Source organism: Conger conger, chromosome 11 (assembly GCF_963514075.1).
Source record: "Conger conger chromosome 11, fConCon1.1, whole genome shotgun sequence".
Lineage (NCBI taxonomy): Eukaryota > Metazoa > Chordata > Actinopteri > Anguilliformes > Congridae > Conger > Conger conger.
In genome coordinates, this window is record NC_083770.1 from 13902359 (window position 1) to 13926261 (window position 23903).

At 42.1% G+C, this 23903-nt stretch overlaps 1 protein-coding gene and 1 pseudogene across 1 annotated transcript in view; both read right to left on the bottom strand.

Annotated features, from left to right (window-relative positions):
• LOC133139930 (uncharacterized) overlaps positions 1 to 23903 on the bottom strand; it is a 131804-nt gene that overhangs the window by 88705 nt on the left and 19196 nt on the right. The gene's annotated exons all lie outside the window — the stretch shown is intronic.
• Positions 68 to 22208, bottom strand: LOC133140457 (protein unc-45 homolog B-like; annotated as a pseudogene).

Genomic DNA, 23903 nt, shown 5'->3' on the forward strand with positions numbered 1-23903 from the left:
GTCACAGCAGCAAGTGCCAAAACCAAAACAAAATAAAGGGGAAAACCAAAAGAAAACAACGAATGTCGGTGTGCGTGATTCCTATCTGTATCACACGTTTATTAAAGTAGAGTGAAGAGAGATGGTTTTTAGAAGATCTTTTAGATCTGTTATGTATGCATTTTCAAACAATTTAACTGTGTCCATTTCCCTTATGTTATATTCCCTGAGCCGGGATTGTAACAGCCACAAAGTTATAATAATCAGTCATTCCCTCAGGGCATTTGCTCAGAGAAACCCATGCTCATACTGCCACACCCTCTCACCCACTCACCCGCTCAAAACTCATCCCTGACCCACCTGTCTCAGACATAGGTGTTGTCCCACAAGCACTCAAACACTTCTCTTTTTTTGCAGAGCATACACTTAATTCAACACACACACCTTTCAAAATAAAAAACACCTTCAGAATGAGAAACAAAAATGTCCTTAAACAATATCCAACACACCAAACAATAGCATATTTTTGTTCAACCATTCAAAGGCCTTCCTAACAAATAAGATAGAAAAGGAAAAAAAAAAGTAAATACATTTGAGAGCTTATCTCATGTCTTATGGATTTGTGAGTTGCAAAAGACCCATATTTGGCTTCACCTATAAAAACATTCAGTCAGTCCAGATTAATTACACTTCCTGTTTTTAAGTGGGCCAATTTCCAGTGGACATAACTGGCTTTGTGGTCTAACCACGGGGGAACAATTTGATAGGCAGCCGAGTTGTGGTACATTCCAGGAGTGAGGCGGCTGCTGGTTTCAGAGACGCCTCCATTTTAGCTGAATGGCTTGATGATACCGAGGTCCATGGCGGTGGTCAGACAGGAGCGGGTGACATCTATGACCTCCTGCCGCTTCGGGCTGTCCTCCTGCTTACCGATCACCGTCAGGATCTCCAGAATCTCACTCTCCATCAACTTTTTGGCCAGCTCTGGGTCAGCGTTCATCATGTTGTACACAATGACCAGGCCCCTGTGCTGGATCTGAATGTTGTCATGGAGACACAGCCTTTGCAGGATCTCCAGCCACTGGACTGTCTGTGGGGGGTGAGGAGGGCAGAGGAACACTGTCACTCATAGCATGTTGGTCTTAACCCTATATTAACCCTGGTGCACAACATCAGCTCAATGGAAGGCAGCAAATGTGCAACCCCCAAGGCTATTTGCATAATGCCAGGCCTAAAATAAGGCAACAACTGTATCATAACAGGGTGAAGACAGGCATTCTTTTTAGAAGATGGAAGGCATTATTTTTTATTAAAATAGGGTCAATATTTTTTATACAAGATCTAATCTGTGGATATGGCATATTAATAATGGCATTTCTCAAGTCTTTGAAATGAGCAGAGGGCTTTGGTGATATAAAGATGAATTAAATGAGTGGACCCTTTCCAAAGAGACTCTTCACCCTCCACATGCAAAAGGTTTGTAAAAATCATTCACTGATTAGTGTAAGGGAGCAGGGGTGGGAGACCACGAGCAACCGGGAAGGGATCACAAAGTTACCAACAGTAAGTTGAATAACCACTGAAACAAGCAAGGAAAATAAACAGAAAATGGGAAAATCAGTCAAACAGGATAAGTGCAAACTAGCACTAGATTTTTTTGGTGAAAAAAGAACTGAAAAAGGGAACCAAGCTCCCCGGCGATTCGCCAACCGAAAATCTGACCTGAACTATGACGGTCAGGAAATACAAAACGAGATTCCTGAATGGCTGTCTCGAACGGGCTAAACCTTAGCGGCGAACTCTCGCACACGCAGCTGACTGTAATCGGCCATGATCTGCCAGTCAGGGAGGTTTGAGTATCTCAGAGACTGCTGATCTCCTGGGATTTTCACACACAACCGTCTCTAGAATTTGCAGAGAATAATAAAAAATAAAAAAAACCTTCCAGTGAGCAGAAATGCCTTGTTAATGAGACAGGTCAGAGGAGAATGGCCAGACTGGTCGGAGCTGACAGCAAGGTGACAGTAACGCAAATAACCAGTGGTTTGCAGAAGAGCATCTCTGAACACACAATGTGTCAAACCTCTAAGTGGATAGGATACAGCAGCAGAAGGCCAATACATCAAAAAAAAAAGTCAAACAAATACCTAATAAAGTGCTCACCGAGTGTATATAAAAGTGGCCAGAATTATGTAAAAAAATATAGATAGTACTTATGTTCTCTCTATGTTTCATTTAGTGAAACATGCTAATCAACATCTATGATTTTTACAGACCTTTTGCATATGGGTCTTACTTCTGCGGGACCCAAAAACAAAAATGTGTTCTATCCAAAATAAAACGGGAATATACCAGTCTGCTCTAACCCGATATACCTGTTTCTGTAGCAATTACATTTTACGTGTGGAGGATGCTTTTATCGGGTGCGACTTTCACGTTTATATAGGGTTGCCACACCTCCAATTTGAGTCTACAACCTTGGACTTCCAAGCCTGGTTCTCTCACCATTATGCTACATTGTCAGCTGCAGTATTAGCTTGGTCTGCGCAAACAGCGTCATAAATGATACCCAGTCCAACTGAAAGTAATGGGGGAGGGAGGGGGGGGCACATACCACCAGGGTGATCTTGGTGCAGAGCTTCTTCTGGGCGGCGGTGAGCATGGCGAGGGCTCCAGCTGCAGCCCTCTGGAGCTTGTCGTCGTCCTCGCTGCACAGGAGAACCAGCCGTTTCAGCTTGTCGTTGCCGTCCTCCATGTACCTCTCCTGAACCTGGTCGGGGCGGTGTGCGGTCACACAATGAGAACACACAATACATTAATTTGGCAGCAGCCCGTATCAGGAAACCAGAACAAAAAAAACACGCTCACAGGCATGTAGCTGCATCCAGCTGTATAACTCCTCCTATTTCCTGGACAGACAGCCATCGTAGTGTACATGCACACCACGTTAACCACATTATGAGCACAATGTCACTCATTATTACTCATGATCACTCATTTCATTTTCAGTGGTTTGTAGATTTCAGGGAAAGGTGTTGAGCTCTAGGAACATAATATTATGGTGAGAAATGATTTGCACATTCGCACATAACAAAATAAAGTATTCATTTTCCCACTTTATCGAAGCACTTTTTTTTACTATGTGAACCGAATTGTATCATGTCCACATGGTATACTTACTGTGTGATATGGAAGTGGTGTGCTCATTGTGTGAAGCGTGATATTGAAGTGCTGTGCCTATTGTGTGATGTTGAAGTGATTTACATGTTTCGTGATGTTGAAGTGATTTACCTGTTGCGTTAAAGTGTATCGTATTGAAGTGCTGTGCCTTTTAAGCTGTGTGGGCCTCCTGCTTCAGGATATCTGCCCATGTCACAGAACAACTCCAAACGAAGGCAGCATGCCCACAGCCTCACAGTTACAGTGACACTACAGTAAGTGTTCCTATGCAAATTGCTATGTTGGCATTGTAGCCAGAGGCTAAATCAGCTGCCGTTCACCTCTTTGCACACCACCAGGTTGCACATGCACTCCGTGGCTGCCTGTCGGATCTGGTCGTGTTCCTCAAACATGTAGTTCTCTATATCTGGCAGAGCCTTCTCCTTCAAAATCTTCACCCTGTAATTCAGTGCCAGAGGTCGGTGTTCATTCAATTATCTGTGAAACATAAGAAACTCACCCAAGCCTACTTGCAGTTTTGGGCTTTAAAACCCAGTTTAAAAAATGAGGATGCTTGCTATTAACAGTTATTAACACCAGCCCAGTGTTGTTTAGCTGACAGTAGTTATTAACACCAGCCCAGTGTTGTTTATCTGACAGTAGTTATTAACACCAGCCCAGTGTTGTTTAGCTGACAGTAGTTATTAACACCAGTCAAGTGTTTAGCTGAAGGGAGACACTGATCATAACTCACCTCAGTTTGTCATTCAGTCCAGCCAGGTTAGTGAGGCTCATGAGAGCCTCGTAGTTCCGTATACCATCTCTGTCGGGGTGAAGCAAACTGACGAGCGGGCGAACCACTTCATAAATCTGAGTGCATGTGTTTGGGGAAAGGGGTGGAGGGGTATAAGAGGGGAACAAAAGATTATTAAAAGTCTTCATTTAACTGTTGTAATTGTATAATTGTACAGTTGTATACTGAACTGTACAGAAAAAGAGAGAAGGGACAACAGTAGCTACAAATGGCAAGTGAACAAAAAATGTAATTATACTGAAGCAATCTGAATTACAGTTTTTTACAATCGTTTTCACTCTTGTCTCAATACCATGTCCACTTTTTCAAAACACTTAACACATTCACCATACCATTAGACTATGTGAACTAAACCGTGGATATTTTTGCATTGCTTTCATACTAAAGGCATTCAATCACCACTTCTTCCAAAGTTAATGAATACCTCTCTCAGTCAGTGTTCACTACCAGCAAATGTTTGTACAAATACAGCTAATTTTGCAGACATTTAGATACTCTGTTCAAAACAGTTAACTTTCAGTTCAAAACCCAATACAATTCTGATCATTGTGGAAGGAAATATGCTGCATTTTGGCAGAAAAATGAAACTATATGCTTGAAATACGTAAGGCAGATCATTCTGATTTGAGCAGAAAGTTTATTCAGTTTATTCATTTTTTTTGTTTGCAGCCTTGTTACCATCTATACAAAAGTGATCATACTTGCATTGAAATGTGCATGTTTATAGGGTAAATATAGATGTAGTTGTCACTGAAGAGATTTTTCCACTATTACTGCTGTATATGTACTGTTGAAACACCTGGCTGTCATTTCAGTGAACAACCTACCCAGGTGTTTGTTGTTTGTGCCCCGTTACCACATATACAAAAGGGGCCACCTTTGGATTGGCATTTGCATTCTTTAGCCTTGGTGGGGAAAATGGATGCAGCCAGAGGTAGAGGAAGAAGACATCGTGGAAGAGCAAGAACAGTTGTGTCTGGTGAAATCAGAGCCACAGTCATTGATCATGTGGTAAATCATGGTCTGTCCCTGAGGGAATCAGGTTGAGGGTTCAACCAAACTTGCCTAGATCCACAGTCGCTTCAATAGTGAGGATTTTCAGGCAAACCAACAAGTACTATACAGTATTTACAGCATTCTGACTGAAGGAGTTCAATTGATGTGTATATTACAGCAGTACTGTGATTTGAGAAGTCTCCAGAAAAAGCAGATGTATCAGTGCACATTTGTCTTTGACTCACTACAGGACCCAGCGGTTACCTCACACAGTCACACAGGGGGAAGGGGAAGAATGTTTACACCTCAACAGGAGGATACAATAGTTGGGATGGTCATTGTCAACAACAGCATCAGGCTAAGAGAAATACGCAACAACATAATCACAGACAACAACATATTTCCAAACATTGACAGTGTAAGCACTACAACCATTTCAAGAGTGTTACAGAAACATCAGATCAGGATGAAACAGTTGTACACTGTCCCCTTTGACAGGAACTCTGAGGGTGTCAAGAAAATCAGGTACCAATATGAAGTTTATGAAGGTATATGTGAAGGTTTAGGACCACCACCCACATGAACAGATGCCACTTCTAGATGCAATGGCTGCTGGGTGTATGACATAACAGTGGAACACATCCAGGGCTGGATAAGGCACGCAAAAAGATGTTTTCCTCGGTGTATAGCAAGAGATAACATTCGGAGTGATGTTGATGAAAATCTATAGCCAAATGCAGAGGACAGGATGGATGGGCCAGGCCAACAGTAGACTTCTGATACTGATAGGCAGACAATATATGTGCAAATTACTGTATATAGTGGAAATATTGCTATTTGGTATGTATTTGTTACAGTTTTTTACAATCGTTTTCACACTTGTTTCAATACCATGTCCACTTTTTCAAAATACTTAACACATTCACCATATCAATAGACTATGTGAACTAAACTGTGGATACTTTTGCATTGCTTTCATACTAAAGGCATTCAATCACCACTTCTTCCAAAATTCATGAATACCTTTCTCAGTCAGTGTTCACTACCAGCAAAAGTTGGTACAAATACAGCAAATTTTGCAGACATTTAGATACTCTGTTCAAAACAGTTAACTTTCAGTTCAAAACCCAATAAAATTCTGATCATTGTGAAAGGAAATAGGCTGCATTTTGGCAGAAAAATGAAACTATATGCTTGAAATACATAAGACAGATCATTCTGATTTGAGCAGAAAGTTTATTCAGTTTATTAAATTTTTTTGTTTGCAGCCTTGTTACCATCTGTACAAAAGTGATCATACTTGCATTGAAATGTGCATGTATATAGGGAAAATATAGATGTAGTTGTCACTGAAGAGATTTTTCCACTATTACTGCTGTATATGTACTGTTGAAACATCTGGCTGTCATTTCAGTGAACAACCTACCAAGGTGTTTGTTGTTTGTGCCCTGTTACCACATATACAAAAGGGGCCACCTTTGGATTGGGATTTGCATTCTTTAGCCTTGGTGGGGAAAATGGATGCAGCCAGAGGCAGAGGAAGAAGACGTCGCGGAAGAGCATCAACCAAACCAAGTTCAATTGATGTGTATATTACAGCAGTACTGTGATTTCAGAAGTCTCCAGAAAAAGCAGATGTATCAGTGCACATTTGTCTTTGACTCACTACAGGACCCAGCGGTTACCTCACACAGTCACACAGGGGGGAAGGGGAAGAATGTTTACGCCTCAACAGGAGGATACAATAGTTGGGATGGTCATTGTCAATAACAGCATCAGGCTAAGAGAAATATGCAACAACATAATCGCAGACAACAACATATTTCCAAACATTGACACTACAACCATTCAGGATGAAACAGTTGTACACTGTCCCCTTTGACAGGAACTCTGAGGGTGTCAAGGAGCTCAGATACCAATATGAAGTTTATGAAGGTATATGTGAAGGTTTAGGACCACCACCCACATGAACAGATGTCACTTCTAGATGCAATGCCAGCTGGGTGTATGGACATAACAGTGGAACACATCCAGGGCTGGAAAAGGCACGCAAAGAGATGTTTTCCTCGGCGTATAGCAAGAGATAATATTTGGCGTGATGTTGATGAAAATCTATAGCCAAATGCAGAGGACAGGATGGATGGGCCAGGCCAACAGTAGACTTCTGATACTGATAGGCAGACAATATATGTGCGAATTACTGTATATAGTGGAAATATTGTTATTTGGTATGTATTTGTTATTGATTGTAATGTATTTTGAGTAATTGATTGTATTGTATTTTTCTTTTCTGAATTACAGTATATTGCACTGTGAGAACAAACGTCAAAATACTGTAAACCCTCTGAAGAATACTGTTGCTTTTGTGATTTGTTTCTTTATCATATATTCTTTTATGTTACATAGTAAATATGTGGGATTCTGGGATTCCAATATAGTACAACATTCATTAATTTACAGTTTACTGTAAATTTACCACACTCAGTCATGACATCTATTGTGAGAGGCAAACCAACAGATCAAAAGTTTATTTAGCTACTTGGCTTGAAATATTTGTGGATGCAAAAATAGAGGAAAGGGAAACACATAATATATGTATTTAGCAATGCTCCAAGTTGTTTGTGTTTTGTAGTTCATTGTACATTGAGTGACAAAGTAGTCTTATGGGAGAAAGCATGCGCTATAGTTATGGCAGCAAGAGTCACTTTTGGGTGAAATATTAAGTGTTTTGGTGGTTGAAGTGCCTTTTGCACCAAAGGTTAACTGATGTGCTCAGGTGTGTGTTTCAAAAGCACACTGTGTGAAGAGTTTTGAAAAAGTGGACATGGTATTGAGACAAGTGTGAAAACGATTGTAAAAAACTGTAAGTGTTTTGGTGGTTGAAGTGCCTTTTGCACCAAAGGTTAACTGATGTGCTCAGGTGTGTGTTTCAAAAGCACACTGTGTGAAGAGTTTTGAAAAAGTGGACATGGTATTGAGACAAGTGTGAAAACGATTGTAAAAACCGTAAGAGGCTTCAAGGGCCTTCCTGATTATAGCACAAATAATTTATCGGATAGATTCAAAGGACTGACTGTATAAGAAGTTGGGGGATGATTTACACTCAGCTATTGGCTGGATGTCCTTTGTAGATCTCTTAAGGCGCCGCGGAGAGGGGCACCTGAAGAGTGTGTTGAGATGTTGGAGGGCACTAACTTCTGGCTTGTATGAAGTCAAAGTTTGGAGAGAGTCCAAGGAGAGATTATGACAGGGAGACAAATACCAGTGATGAATAGGTTCATTAAAAAAATTACATAAGAGCTAGTGTTTTTCCACTCGTATATTAAGATGGTGGAAATTCCCAAACTGGAGGGGCACATGAAATAAAATATTGGGGAAATTTCTTTTGAGGTATGAGAAAATGACAATTGGAAAAACAGAAATAATGAATATGGTCATTACAGTTTTTTACAATCGTTTTCACACTTGTCTCAATACCATGTCCACTTTTTCAAAACTCTTCACACAGTGTGCTTTTGAAACACACACCTGAGCAAATCAGTTAACCTTTGGTGCAAAAGGCACTTCAACCACCAAAACACTTAATATTTCACCCAAAAGTGACTCATGCTGCCATAACTATAGCGCATGCTTTCTCCCATAAGACTACTTTTTCACTCAATGTTCAATGAACTACAAAACACAAACAACTTGGAGCATTGCTAAATACATATATTATGTGTTTCCCTTTCCTCTATTTTTGCATCCACAAATATTTCAAGCCAAGCAGCTAAAGAAACTTCTGATCTGTTGGTTTGCCTCTCACAATAGATGTCATGACTAAGTGTGGTAAATTTACAGTAAACTGTAAATGAATGAATGTTTTACTATATTGGAAACCCAGAATAACAATTTTTACTGTGTAATGTAAAACAATATATGATAAAGAAACAAATCACAAAAGCAACAGTATTCTTCAGAGGGTTTACAGTATTTTTACATTTGTTCTCACAGTGCAATATACTGTAATTCAGAAAAGAAAAATACAATACAATCAATTACTCAAAATACATTACAATCAATTACTCAAAATACATTACAATCAATAACAAATACATACCAAAAAGCAATATTTTCACTATATACAGTAATTCGCACATATATTGTCTGCGTATCAGTATCAGAAGTCTACTGTTGGCCTGGCCCATTCATCCTGTCCTCTGCATTTGGCCATAGATTTTCATCAACATCACTCCAAATGTTATCTCTTTCTATACACCGAGGAAAACATCTCTTTGTGTGGCTTTTCCAGCCCTGGATGTGTTCCACTGTTATGTCCATACACCCAGCTGGCATTGCATCTGGAAGTATCTGAGTACCTTGACACCCTCAGAGTTCCTGTCAAAGGGGACAGTGTACAACCGTTTCATCCTGATCTGATGTTTCTGTAGCACTCTTGAAATGGTTGTAGTGCTTACACTGTCAGTGTTTGGAAATATGTTGTTGTCTGCGATTATGTTGTTGCATATTTCTCTTAGCCTGATGCTGTTGTTGACAATGACCATCCCGACTATTGTATCCTGTTGAGGCATAAACATTCTTCCCCTTCCCCCTGTGTGACTGTGTGAGGTAACCGCTGGGTCCTGTAGTGTGTCACAGACAAATGTGCACTGATACATCTGCTTTTTCTGGAGACTTTTCAAATGACAGTACTGCTGTAATATACACATCAATCAGAATGTCAGAATGCTGCAAATACTGTATAGTACCTGTTGGTTTGCCTGAAAATCCTCACTATTGAAGCCACTGTGGATCTAGGCAAGTTTGGTTGAACCCTCAACCTGCTTCCCTCAGGGACAGACCATGATTTACCAATGACCGTGGCTCTGATTTCATCAGACACAACTGTTCTTGCTCTTCCGCAACGTCTTCTTCCTCTGCCTCTGGCTGCATCCATTTTCCCCACCAAGGCTAAAGAATTCAAATGCCAATCCAAAGATGGCCCCTTTTGTGTATGTGGTAACGGGGCACAAACAACAAACACCTGGGCAGGTTGTTCACTGAAGTGACAGCCAGGTGTTTTTCTGCAGTACATATACAGCAGTAATAGCGGAAAAATCTCTTCAGTAACACCTACATCTATATTTACCCTATATACATGCACATTTCAATGCAAGTATGATCACTTTTGCACAGATGGTAACAAGGCTGCAAACAAAAAAATTGAATAAACTGAATAAACTTTCTGCTCAAATCAGAATGATCTGTCTTACGTATTTCAGGCATATAGTTTCATTTTTCTGCCAAAATGCAGCATATTTCCCTCCACAATGATCAGAATGTTATTGGGTTTTGAACTGAAAGTTAACTGTTTTGAACAAAGTATCTAAATGTCTGCAAAATTTGCTGTATTTGGACAAACTTTTGCTGGTAGTGAACATTGACTGAGAGAGGTATTCATGAATTTTGGAAGAAGTGGTGATTGAATGCCTTTAGTATGAAAGCAATGCAAAAATATCCACAGTTTAGTTCACATAGTCTAATGATATGGTGAATGTGTTAAGTGTTTTGAAAAAGTGGACATGGTATTGAGACAAGTGTGAAAACGATTGTAAAAAACTGTAAAAAACAAGTTACATAAGAGATAAATGTCTTCCCGCTTGAAATATTGGGGACATCTCTTATCAAAAAGGTAAACTTTTGTATGCAAAAAAGATATATAAGGAATAAGCTTTTAGACCTTAGGGTGGGATCTTAGAATTTTGCCTCACAAGATATCTACGAGCTGTTGAAGAGAGAGCAACGCAGGACAGCTGTAGTCAAGCCGGAGTGGTGCGCTCCCTCTGCGCGCCACTCCGGGATCTGGATATGGAGAACAGAGTGATGTACGCGGTGCGGACTTAGCCCAAGAGTTGTGGCAGCGGGACTGATGTCGAAGAGGTGTTCATGCGCATCCGTCATCATACAGAAAAGCTGGTGAAAGAGTTAAAGGGCTTTTACGACATGCTTGGAGCCGTGAACTGCACCTGGAGGCCAACAGACGGGACGCGGGGTTCCTCCACGCTACAGAACACCTTCCTGCTGGACCCACGCAAGAACCTGAAGCCTCCCCCCCTAACCTCAGTGTCAGTGAGGAGAGGCATATGCTGCGGCTGCACTGCAAAACCCCCGACGTGTTCGAAGACATACCATTGCACATCCCATACAACAGGCAGGAGAAGTACGAAGTGCAAAGTCACGTCTTTCGGAAGTCTGGGTCCTGATCCTGCCCCAGATTCCCAAACCAATGCAGCTGTTCAAAGAGCTCATCAACAGTAAGGAGGAGGGATCAAATCCTGTGGAAAACGAGATGGCTATATTTAGGACATGGGTGGTAATTATAATCTATATTACTTGTAGAAGTAGGAAAAGTAATACATAGAAGTAATACATTATAAGTTTCCTTTTATTTTTATGTCTTTTATTTCTCATTAAGATACTATATACCATATGAATAAGTAGTAGACTTTAGGGGTGTTCGTACCCATTGTATTAATGGAAGTTCAGTAGCTTTTATCTCCATGAAGGGGGAGCCATAAGATAAGGTAAAGGCCAAAGAGGATGATGGATATTTGAGGGGTGTACCTTGATTTTTAAACATCATGGTGGAAAGGTAAATTAGAAAGAGCTAAAGGGGTATATGTAACTTGCATGTGATTAGCAAACTGCAAAAGATGATATGTACACTGTAATCTGTATAACTCTATTCTTTTGATTGGTTATATTAAAGTATATCTTACTATAATCATATGTGATAAAGAGTCTTTAGCGGAATACATTGAATAAAGGACATCGATTACCAGATTTGCATCACACCCTTCACTTCGAGACTGGGCTGGAAGTTCAGTAGAACTTACCAGGGCTCCAGGACGTTCGGAGTACTTGAGTTTGTCCCCGAGACACCTCATGGTGAGGTACTGCTCGTGGGAACGTGAGGTCTGAGCTGGGCAAGGGGTCTGTGGCTCACGACAACCATTTCAAGAGTGCTACAGAAACATCAGATCAGGATGAAACAGTTGTACACTGTCCCCTTTGACAGGAACTCTGAGGGTGTCAAGGAACTCAGGTACCAATATGAAGTTTATGAAGGTATATGTGAAGGTTTAGGAACACCATCCACACGAACAGATGTCACTTCTAGATGCAATGGCTGCTGGGTGTATGGACATAACAGTGGAACACATCCAGGGCTGGATAAGGCACGCAAAAGAGATGCAGAGGACAGGATGGATGGGCCAGGCCAACAGTAGACTTCTGATACTGATACGCAGACAATATATGTGCAAATTACTGTATATAGTGAAAATATTGCATATTGTATTTGTTATTGATTGCAATGTATTTTGAGTAATTGATTGTATTGTATTTTTCTTTTCTGAATTACAGTATATTGCACTGTGAGAACAAACGTCAAAATACTTTAAACCCTCAGAAGAATACTGTTGCTTTTGTGATTTGTTTCTTTATCATATATTGTTTTACATTACACAGTAAAAATTGTTATTCTGGGTTTCCAATATAGTAAAACATTCATTCATTTACAGTTTACTGTAAATTTCCCACACTCAGTCATGACATCTATTGGGAGAGGCAAACCAACAGATCAAAAGTTTCTTTAGCTGCTTGGCTTGAAATATTTGTGGATGCAAAAATAGAGGAAAGGGAAACACATAATATATGTATTTAGCAATGCTCCATGTTGTTTGTGTTTTGCAGTTCATTGAACATTGAGTGACAAAGTAGTCTTATGGGAGAAAGCATATGCTATAGTTATGGCAGCATGAGTCACTTTTGGGTGAAATATTAAGTGTTTTGGTGGTTGAAGTGCATTTTGCACCAAAGGTTAACTGATGTGCTCAAGTGCGTGTTTCAAAAGCACACTGTGTAAAGAGTTTTGAAAAAGTGGACATGGTATTGAGAAGTGTGAAAACGATTGTAAAAAACTGTAAATGGAATTTATTTTGCATGTAAGTGACCGAGGGTTAACTAAACACATCCATCCATCCATCCATTATCTGAACCCGCTTATCCTGATCAGGGTCGCAGGGGGGCTGGAGCCTATCCCAGCATACATTGGGCGAAAGGCAGGAATACACCCTGGACAGGTCGCCAGTCCATCGCAGGGCACACGCACCATTCACTCACACACTCATGCCTACGGGCAATTTAAACTCTCCAATCGGCCTAACCTGCATGTCTTTGGATTGTGGGAGGAAACCGGAGTACCCGGAGGAAACCCACGCAGACACGGGGAGAACATGCAAACTCCACACAGAGAGGCCCCAGCCGACGGGGATTCGAACCCAGGACCTCCTTGCTGTGAGGCGGCAGTGCTACCCACTGCACCATCCGTGCCGCCCTAACTAAACACAGTGAGTAATAATTCTTTTCAGGTTAAAATCTGTGTGTGTCTGTAATAACTGAGATTAAAGCTGTCCCTAAACCATCACGGCACAATGTAAGTCTTGGCTGAGCAGAAGATTCTTTCAGATAGAGGCAGTGCATGAACAGAATGGGAGGTAGCTGGTCCGCTTGTTCATTGAATTTAAATACTCTGAAAAGACACTCGTCTACTGATAAATGTACTGAGAAACAGATGTGCAAAAGTCATGGTTTCGCAATAGCATGAGAAAACAATGACCTAATAACTAGTGAAATATTAGACAAGTTATGCTGTTATTTTAAGGAGGTCCGCCTTAACTATCAACCACTGTGGGAGATGGGGAAGCTCTGAATAGCTGCTAGACTACTGCGCATTCCTACTGCATGAGGCAGACGGCCTGGGAGAGGAAGTAGAGTAAGATTCAGTTCACTGCCACAAATTGCTGAGTCACGTTGAATTTACTTTCTCCTTACATTATACACATGCTCCATGCTCAGCACCACAGTGATATTTCAAAATGTTTTTAAAAATCACCCACAGTTTACGGAATAGATAGTCTGTGCCAAGATCCAGCAACATTCACTCTGCATCCAGGGGTCTGTTTCACAGAGTAGGGTTACTGGGTTCGCTGGATAACTACACTTAGTAAAACCCGGAAGTCTCCCAAATCTGGAAGATTAAAGTTAAAAGAGCTGTTCAGGATTTTACTTAGTGCAGTTATCCATCTAACTCAGTAATCTTGCTTTGTGATACAGGTTTGTGGTTGTCTCTCCCACATCCCTGAGAGAGAGAGAGCCAATCAAATCAAGCTCAAAGGCACTGCAGTGTTATCTGGCCCTTAAAATATAATACACCATGGCAGATTACCTGACCACAGTGACTGTTAAAAATGGACAAACTACAGCCTGGCCATTGAGACAGGTCCCCACCACAAATCATGGCTACCAGCACTGCTCTCTGAGGGAGCTGCACTTCTCAACCTAAGGTGAAAAATATAAAAAGACCTGAAATCCGAGGTGTGTGTGTGAGAGAGAAGTTTGACTGTGTGAGGGAGACTATGTAAAGCATGAGAGAAAAGGTGTGTGTGTATATGTGTGTCCTCGAGCATGTGTGTATGTGTGTGTGTGTGTGTGTGTGTATATGTGTGTCCTCGAGCGTGTGTGTGTGTGTGTGTGTATGTGTGTGTGTGTGTGTATGTGTGTATACGTGTGTCCTCGAGCGTGTGTGTGTGTGTGTATGTGTGTATCTGTGTGTGTGTGTGTGTGTGTGTGTGTGTGTATGTGTGTGTGTGTGTGTGTGTGGGGTGGGGGGGTGGGGGGGGGGTCTGAGGATGTAAAGCTGTTGCTTGTTTGCTGAACTAATCTGAGCATGAAGTGCTTGTGGCTCCTCTGCAGCTGTTCTCAGGATGTGTCGTGGTAATCCAGTTCACGCGCAGGCATCTCTCCACAAGCAAACCGTGATGATTGGCAGAGATAGAGTGGAGTGATGTGGTAGCCCCGCCCATTCTCAGTTTAGGATTTGGTATCTCCTGTGTGACCTTACATAACCTCTTCCACACGCTGTTTCCAAACCATGAGAAGAAAGTAAGCGGAGACAGGTAGCATCCTGAACCCAGCTTCCATTACCCACACATACCTGTTTCCTGTGTGTGTGTGTGTGTGAGTGTGTGTGTGTGTGTGTGTGTGTATACACTTCTGCTTTCTGCTTGCGGTGCATGAAGAATGCTGCTCTTTGCTGCATGAAACATCATGTAGGCATGGCAAATACTACACACAATAATGAAGTGAATATAGCATAATGAGGTTGATGAGACAGATGAGAGGGAAAGTAGAGACAGGTGTGGCAGGCAGGGAGGGGCTGCAGCCAGAATCTCCCTGCCCTGCGTCCACACCTTCTCACTGCTGGAGTAGTCAACATAACCTACCCTTTCTCCAGGGAAGGCCATTTCAGGGTTGGAAATGGCGGCGATTTTGGCCAAGACGTGGGAGGCTCGGATCTTGCCGGCCTCTGTCCCTTCCAGTGCCAGAGGAATGAGTGCCTGTGTGAGAGATTACACTTGTACTTGCAAATCGCTTTGGATTAAACACGTCTGCTGCCAAATGACACAAATGTTAATTATATTTCAGCCATGCGGGTGAGGAATGCGCAGGTTAGGCAGGTTCTGCAGGAAATCCCCAGGGAAGACCGTGCACAGAGCAACGATCTGAGGGGTTTCTAATTGGACAGCAAACAGCAGCACTGTTGCTGTTTATCCTCATAAATAAATAAGTCACCTGACTACACCTCAGCCACTGTCCAAGAACTCCAAGAATCTTTTAACTCTATGCAGGGCAGGCTGCTTTTAGGGATCTTAAACTGGATTTAAAGTCAGATAGAGCTATGCATTTCTCCAGGTCAGGCTCACAGCCTGGGAGGTTTTTTTAACAAGGCGTCTACTTATAAATACCTCGGAGTCTGGCTGGATGAAAAGCTTACTTTTAAAACACACATTGACAACCTTGTCAAAATGCTAAAGATGAAATTGCTCCCAGAACCTGCCACTTTTTACTATCCCTCATCTGTGCACAAAATTTGGGAAGATTTAGCTTTTATGTTCCCTGGTCCTGTATATCAAATATCAAACTGGATCAAGCCATCCCTGTGGGCCATTTTAAAAACATTTTTAAAAAGGTCTGCAGCTGTTTTACTTGTATGAATGTGTAATTTGTGCTGTGCTTTTGTATTGTATTGAATTTTATGTTGTAATCTCTGCTTGCTCCTCCCTTGTAAAGAGATAACCATCTCAATGGGACTCACCTGATTAAATAAAGGAGAAATGAATCTAAGTTAATGGGCAAATTATTATTGTTGTGCAGGCAGCTGTTTAATCCTTCAAAGAGTAGGGTTTTTGTAATGTTTTAGAATGTTAGTGTTCTTCAGGGGTTAAATGTGTATGTGCTTTCTGGCACCCAGAGTATGGTGGGGGGGACTTCCGGGCAGGGCCAGAGAGTGGTGCTGGGGATCTGGCGGAGTGGAAAATTACCACAGTGAGACTTTCAAAGACTCAAAGACACTCACTTTACCACCTCCTTGAGCAACAATGGTCCCCCTGTCCTTAGTGTCGTCTGCCAAGGCCAGAAACACCCTGTACGAAAGGAGTAAGATAAACAAATAGCAGCAACATCAGCAGATAATCTTATGGCATAATGAGTAAATCAGTAAGTAAAGTAAGTCAGTACTTTGCGGAAGAGACTGTTGCCTTAGTCACTCTCAGGAAAAGGCTAGCTTTAAAAAAAAAATTTTTAACCATGTGAAAGGCTGTCTGCCTGCTGGGAGAGAGACAAAGAAAGATTCTTCTAAACACTTAATACAGAAAGTGTTCTAATAGGAATAAGGATTATAGTAAAAGGTTATCTTTATTCACCTGATTATCTTTATGTTAACGCACATTGTCAATTAAGAATTAATTAATAAAATTACCCTTACACATGTATAGTGTACACATTTCTACACTTTCCTATTGAGACAGAGGCAGAAGGGTTCATATATTACTGTTACTTGAGCTTCTATGAAGCCATAGAGAAGCTAACAGGTCTGGTAATATGTGGGTATATGTTACATAGCTACTTTTGGTTTATGTTCCTGGAAGAGTGTGTGCAAAAGTGTGTGTGTGTGTGTGTGTGAGTGACATCCTGCCACTGGGCAGTTTTCATCACCCATTTCATCGACAAACACAGACTTTATCCTGACCGCTCAGTGTCAACCTCTCAATCACAAAGTCCTGAGTCCTCACACAAATGATAAGCGATTCCTTCCCTTGTGCCCGTGTGAGAGTGTGTGCTGCTGTGTCTCTGTGTGCTGCTTCAAATCCCAGGTGGAGGCACAGCTGCTACACCCTCCAGCAAAGTTACATAACCTGAAATCCTTCATCAAATACCTAAATAAACAAATGGTGTTATGTGATTTAACGGATTCTCTCCCTCACCTAGCAAGCATCTCCTTGGTCTGGTCGGTGAGGACGGAGTTGTCCGCTTTGACCATGCAGGTGAGTGCGGAGATGACCCCAGCCTTGAGCAGAAGTCCTTCTTGTCCTGAGGGCAGAAGCGTGACACAAATCCACGTCACGTCGAGTGAAGAATGCAGCAGCGACTCTTTTTCTGAAGGGTTCTTAAAATGTGAAGAGCCTGAATTGTAACCATAGCGAGGGGCCACAGGCCCAGGCGATTGGACAAGCCCCTGCTCAGAGATTTTGGGGGGTAGATGGGAGATCTGGCCCAGCTGACAAAGCGGGGTGCTTAACACTGGTCCGGGCTTTTCCAGCAAAAGATGAAGGGGGAAATTATCGCAGCCTCCTGCACCCACCCACCCGCCACGCCATTAAATCTACACAGCTCGCCCCTGTAATCTCATGAACAGGGCCATTCATCTTGCACAGGAGTGAAGACTGAAGACTGCTCACGCTTCACAACTGCGCCTCTACGTGGGACAAAAGAAGAAAAATACTGGAGTGAAAGGAAGTCTAGTGTAGTGGTTAAAGACCTGCGGTTGCAGGTTCAACTAGCACAGCCAGTGCACCCTCAAGGCACTTAAACAACAGGCTACAATATACAGTACAACCAGCTGTATGTACAGATGTTTACAAAACCTGCCATGCAAGTCAGTCTGGATCTGCAGTAACATAACCTGAATTCCCCCACCCATCTCCAAGAATCATCTAATTGAACCTGAATTGTATCACATGTAGTTTGTCAACCGAAAATGCTCTATATGACCTCCAGTTATCTGCGGGAAATTAGTAATATTTGTGTGGGTTTCCATAGTTACCACAGAACTGAGGAGCTACACGCGCTTCCTTCGCCTTTTTCTCCACTTTCTTTCCGTGAAACAATCAGCCCTTTAAATGGCAGCTGCCAGCACAATCCAAATATGGCCAGAGCTGGGAGAAGGCATAGAGTATGTCCTGTATCATGTGCCCTTTCAGAATTACCCAGAATGCAGTTATTTTAGGAGAGAGTGGGGTAAAGCCTGGTTTACCTTAGGGTGCTGTTCAGGAACATGCTGCTTGGACAATTTTGCCAGTTGAACAAGTTCCGGAATTATCTCCTTCTTTTCGTAGCTGTTGGTGCAGTTGACCAGTGTACATGCCACTGCATATAGGATGGTCTTGTCAGGCGACTGATGAAAGAGAAATTGATATTGGTCATCCTTTTAATAAATCAATTCATGAATTACATGTGTGATCAGCTGATAACCTGTATGGTTTTATGGCATATGCAGCACATAGTCACTTTTAAATATACCGTTCATGTTATTTGGTCAACCTATAAGTATCTCAGAATCACAACTGCACTGTTTTATTGCCATGCATGCGCCGATGTTTGCAGTCCTCTGGTCACTAAAGACTGTCAGTGACTTTAAACAAAAGAGACACAGACAAATTGCCAGGCAAGAAGGAGAAAATACATTTTCACGTGTAGACAACCCCGTCGTGGGCCCTGTGGGTAGCCAATCCCTGTAAACCAATCTGCATTGTGTGCCCCTTTCATGTCTGATGGCACCTTTGACAGCTCAAACATCTCATGGCTTGTCCTTCACATCCACCTAGTTGAGGACTAACCTTCCAGGTCACAGTCATGTACCTTAGCCACTAGGCTACAGGCCTCTGTTGAGTGGTACTTTGTGCTGTGAGTTCATCATCATGGTTTCAACCATTTTTGTTATTTGTGATGCTCTACTGGTTTATGAGGTTTCTGTATTTATAATGCACAAACCTGACGCCCAACCCAAAACCGGAAAAACTAGAAAGGTTCATCGACACAGGGTGCGAGAAAAACGAACCCCCCAAGAGAGACAGAACAACCAATTCAGTCACGTACTGTTGTTGGGGTTTGGGGCTGAATCGAAACTCAAACTTTTACTGTAAAACGGGCAGTGATGTGCTATAAGTGATCATTTGCATTGACAATTCACAATCTCATGTAGGCAACACTTAAATTGGAGGTGACGATTCAAGACAATTCACACCTTTAGCACAATGCTAATTTAAACTGTGGGAACCAATCAGACTGAAAACTCACTTTTCAGAAAACAGTATGTGAAACTAACACTGTTACAGTACAAAGTATTCCATTCATTGTGGATTCTGGGGAGGAAATATGCTCTTACATGAAATGGTCAGTGACTAAACCTGAATGTAATCCTGGAGTGCACCTGATATTGTTCACTGGTTCTCGTGGAACTAGTAACAAAATGGTTAGTCAACCATTTTGGATACAGTCCTGGGGCCTCATTTATAAAACTGTGCGTAGGATTCACGTCAGAAGGTTGCGTACGCATGAAACCCAGGACGTGCGTACGCACAAAAATATTCTGATTTATAAAACAGTGCACACGCACATCCCATGCCAGTTTTCCTTTATAAATCACAATCAACTCTAAATGTGGCGCACCTTTGCCAGCTTCATGTCCCGCCCACAGTTGCCTATAAATAGGCAGTGAAACACCCCTAATGAATATGCATTTCACGACGACAATGGCAAATGCTGAAAAGAAGGCCAAGATAAGGGATTTCAGCCATTTGATTGCCTCTGAAAAGCTAGAGGCGTGGGAATTATCCTGATTGATTGTAAATGACAAACAGTTCTGCACAACGAATGTGATGATGACGATGATAATAATAATAACAATAATAATAATAATAATAATAATACACGTTATTTGTCTAGCACCATTGAAAACACAGTTACAAAATTAAGAGATAAAATGAACAAAAATCTGTAACAATAAACACATTATAAAACATAATATATGAATATGATAACAATATATGAAACTATGCACTCGTATCTGCCCGACTGACGCATTGTAAACGGCATCAGTGCAGCGTAATTTGTCCGACTGTTCACCATGTTATTTATGAGAATACATTTAATAACATGAAGTATTGTTTAATAATTCGTCTACATATTTGAGGGATTATTTTACAACAACATCTCCATTTATATTTATCATCCTAAATCATATTTTTTGGGCACTCCAGGTAGCATCAATCAAACAGCTGTTTGTTTGTTCACTGTAAGAGAGGCTTTTATCCGTTTTTGCAAATTATGATATATGATACGTGAGAGGTAATATTTCGATTTATTTTACACAGTGGTATCAATTTCACACCATTTCTCGCGTTTCATCCCATTGCCATCGGAGTCGCAGTGTGCGTACGCATGGGTCAGAGTTTCCGTGGAGGACCGCACATTTCCCCGTCAAGTTTGTTTTTTATAAATGCCAAAGTTTGCTTAGAAAGTGGCGTACGCATTCTTTTGTGCCTACGCAACGTTTATAAATGAGGCCCCTGGACAGTGGTAAGGGTCTAAAATCAAAGAGCACCCAAGGTCGTAAGAACAGGAAGACTGAGGACAGAAAACCTCCATTAAGTTCCATTCAGTTTCACAAGGGGCTCAGTCTTCCTGACATTTCCTCTGTGCCGTATGCCACACCCGTGCGTGCACGCACACACACCAGGATGATGAGTCATACTTACTTTCTGCACTGTTTATCAAGTTTCTCCATGGAGCCCTCTGCAAACTGCCGCATGCTGTAGTCATCTCCCCCCGCAGAGCCCAGTTTACACAGGCCCTGCAGAAGAGCCAGGGCAGGGGGGGTTATATTACCGTTATTACTGCTCATGAGCAGCCATTTTAGAACCAAGATTCTGTCTCAGATTAGGCCGCGCAATTAAGTCATTCATTGACTTAGTTATATGAACAAAGAAATAATATACTGTATGTTTGTAAAGATATCTGCTAATTGTATCATTGTTTATTGGTCTCTCCCTCTCTGCCTCAGCTGATGTGTGGTGAGCATTCTGGCACAAAATGGCTGCTGCTGCATCACCCTAGTGGGTGCTGCACATCGGTGGTGGTTGAGGCATTTAGTGAGTTTGCCCTTCACTAAAAACTATTTTTGACAATTCTTCTAAGCAACGTTTGCACACCTCCGTGTTCTAAAGCGGCGACTGAACAACGCAGGGCTCGGATGGACCCAGAAGGCGGGGCCCCGCGTCACTCACCACCAGCGCTCGGATCTTGATTTTTTCGTTCTTGGTTTTTTTGTAGATGTCCTTGAGCAGGGAGACGCCGTTGGTGATGATGAAGGAGGCGCGGCTCATCTTGGTGGAGGCGTGGATGGCACAGCCGCTACACCCTCCAGCAAAGTTACATAACCTGAAATCCTTCATCAAATACCTAAATAAACAAATGGTGTTATGTGATTTAACAGATTATCTCCCTCACCTAGCAAGCATCTCCTTAGTCTGGTCGGTGAGGACGGAGTTGTCCGCTTTGACCATGCAGGTGAGCGCCACTATTTGGTCCACCTCCTGCTCGGAGCCGCACAGAGCCACCATCATTTCCATAACGCCCTGGTGCCCGGCCAGCGCGTTGCCCACGTCGAAGGGCCCCTGCAGCAGCCCCGACAGCGCATTGATAGCGTGGATGTTCTTGTCCATGTCGTTGGGGTCAAACGTCCCCCTTTTTTTTGGAGAAGGAGAAGGAGAACGGGTGAAGGAAATTGTTCGCCTGTTTCATATCTGTAACCATGCTAGGTATGGCAAAGATGAATCTAAATGCACAAAAGCGTTTTTTATTTATTTATCTTTTTTTACTTTAATTGTTGGGAAAACTAGCTTGACATTCAAATTTGGAAAGCTGTTTATTATCATTCGGATCTTGCAATGAGGAAAATAATTATTATGATGAAGAGCTGTTTTTCTGGCCTGTGACCCGAGAGAGCATAAAACACACAGTTTATCGATTCCCATCAGGTGGATGATGGCTATGGCCTCTCTCGCAGCTCTCCGACTGTGATGTGGGTGCCCTGTGTCATCATGAAACATAAGAGAAAAACTCTGTGTGCCAGTAAATCTGAACAAACCATGACGGAAACATGATAAATCTGAGCATATGATTCATATATGTTGGCAAATAATAACTCTGCATAAGAACAAAGAGTGTGCAACCTAAAGGTGTGACCTTTTTTGTGCACTTTACTAAACAATGTGTGCATTTTCCTTTTTTGGAATTTATATTTGTGCATATGAATATGCTGTACATAAACAGAACAAAGACAGGCATTTTCTCTCTCTCACAGCTGGTGCCCCTGTGGGCTGTCCGTTTCTATTTGTATGTTCTATTTGTTTTGGGGAGGGAGTACACTGTGTTGTAAATAGTGTACCGCGTGCCGCGTGCTGTGCAGACAGATGATTTTTATTCTGTTGATTCAGAAGATTATGTTGAATTGTTTAACCCCTGAGACGCCACTACACTTCCGGCAGATTAGTCACAGGAAAATCTTTTCACTAACACTCATTAAAAAAAGCTGTTTATTATGTGAATGCTCATTTTGGTTTGCAGCATTTGTTCTAATTCCCAAGGATCTATAGGTGTACTGTCAGATGTTATCTGCGTTAAGATATATTAGAATATGTTCAAAATAAGAAGTTAAAATAGAATATGTACAGGCCGGTAGACTGTTCTTTTGAACTGGAGATCTACAGTATGTGGCCTTCCAGGACTGGAGTTTGAGATCTCTGTGGCCTTGCATGACTGGAGTTTGAGATCCCTGTGGCCTTGCATGACTGGAGTTTGAGATCTCTGTGGCCTTGCATGACTGGAGTTTGAGATCTCTGTGGCCTTGCATGACTGGAGATCTCTCCAGACTGTGAGTAAATGGTGAGCTTTGATGGGCTGAATGGTCTTCTCTCATCTCATCTCTCATGTGTTTGTTTGTTCCAGGTCCTTTCAGAACACACGCAGTCCCTCTCTCCTCCAGAGCAGACAGGTTCGGGGGGGCGGAGAGAGGGGGCCCGTGACGGTCAGCCCGTGGAACACCCAGTCACACACACCCTGAGGGCGATCCGCCACACCCAAAACACCACCGTCATCATGGGAGAGACGCCCAGCGCCATCTGCAGGTGAGTGCTAGGTCTGCACTTCACTGCTCAACACACTGTCCACAGATGAAAAAGCTTGTTGTTATTGATAACAATGCTTGATTATTATTAAATATACACTTCATACATTTTAGGTTTTTTTTTTTTATAGAAGTAAAGCAAATGACTTTTTTCTCTGTTTCTATGTTCATTTTTGGAACTTCCATTCGGTGTGTTCTCTTTAAAATTTTTAACAGACGGTTGGGCCGGCCTCAACTGAGGTTTGAGACTGAGGTTTGATATAGCATTTAGGGCACACATGCATACACACACATGCACACGCACACACAAACAAGCACACATACACAGAAACACAGACACACACATACGCACGCACACATACACACACAAATGGACATTCCAAATAAGGGAGGGGAAAACAATTGAGGGAAAAGCATATAAAATAAATAAATATGCGCATAAAAAGTTAGCAGCTGTGGAACATGCCCTGTAATTAGCCGGTGGTGAGAATGTAAGGGAGCATGTTTAAAAAACCGCAAACGGGCCCGGGAGGAAAGGCCAGGTTTCCAGGGCGCAGAAGCACCTCCAGAGCGCAGCGCCCCCACCTGGCCTTTGAGAGTCGGGCCCAC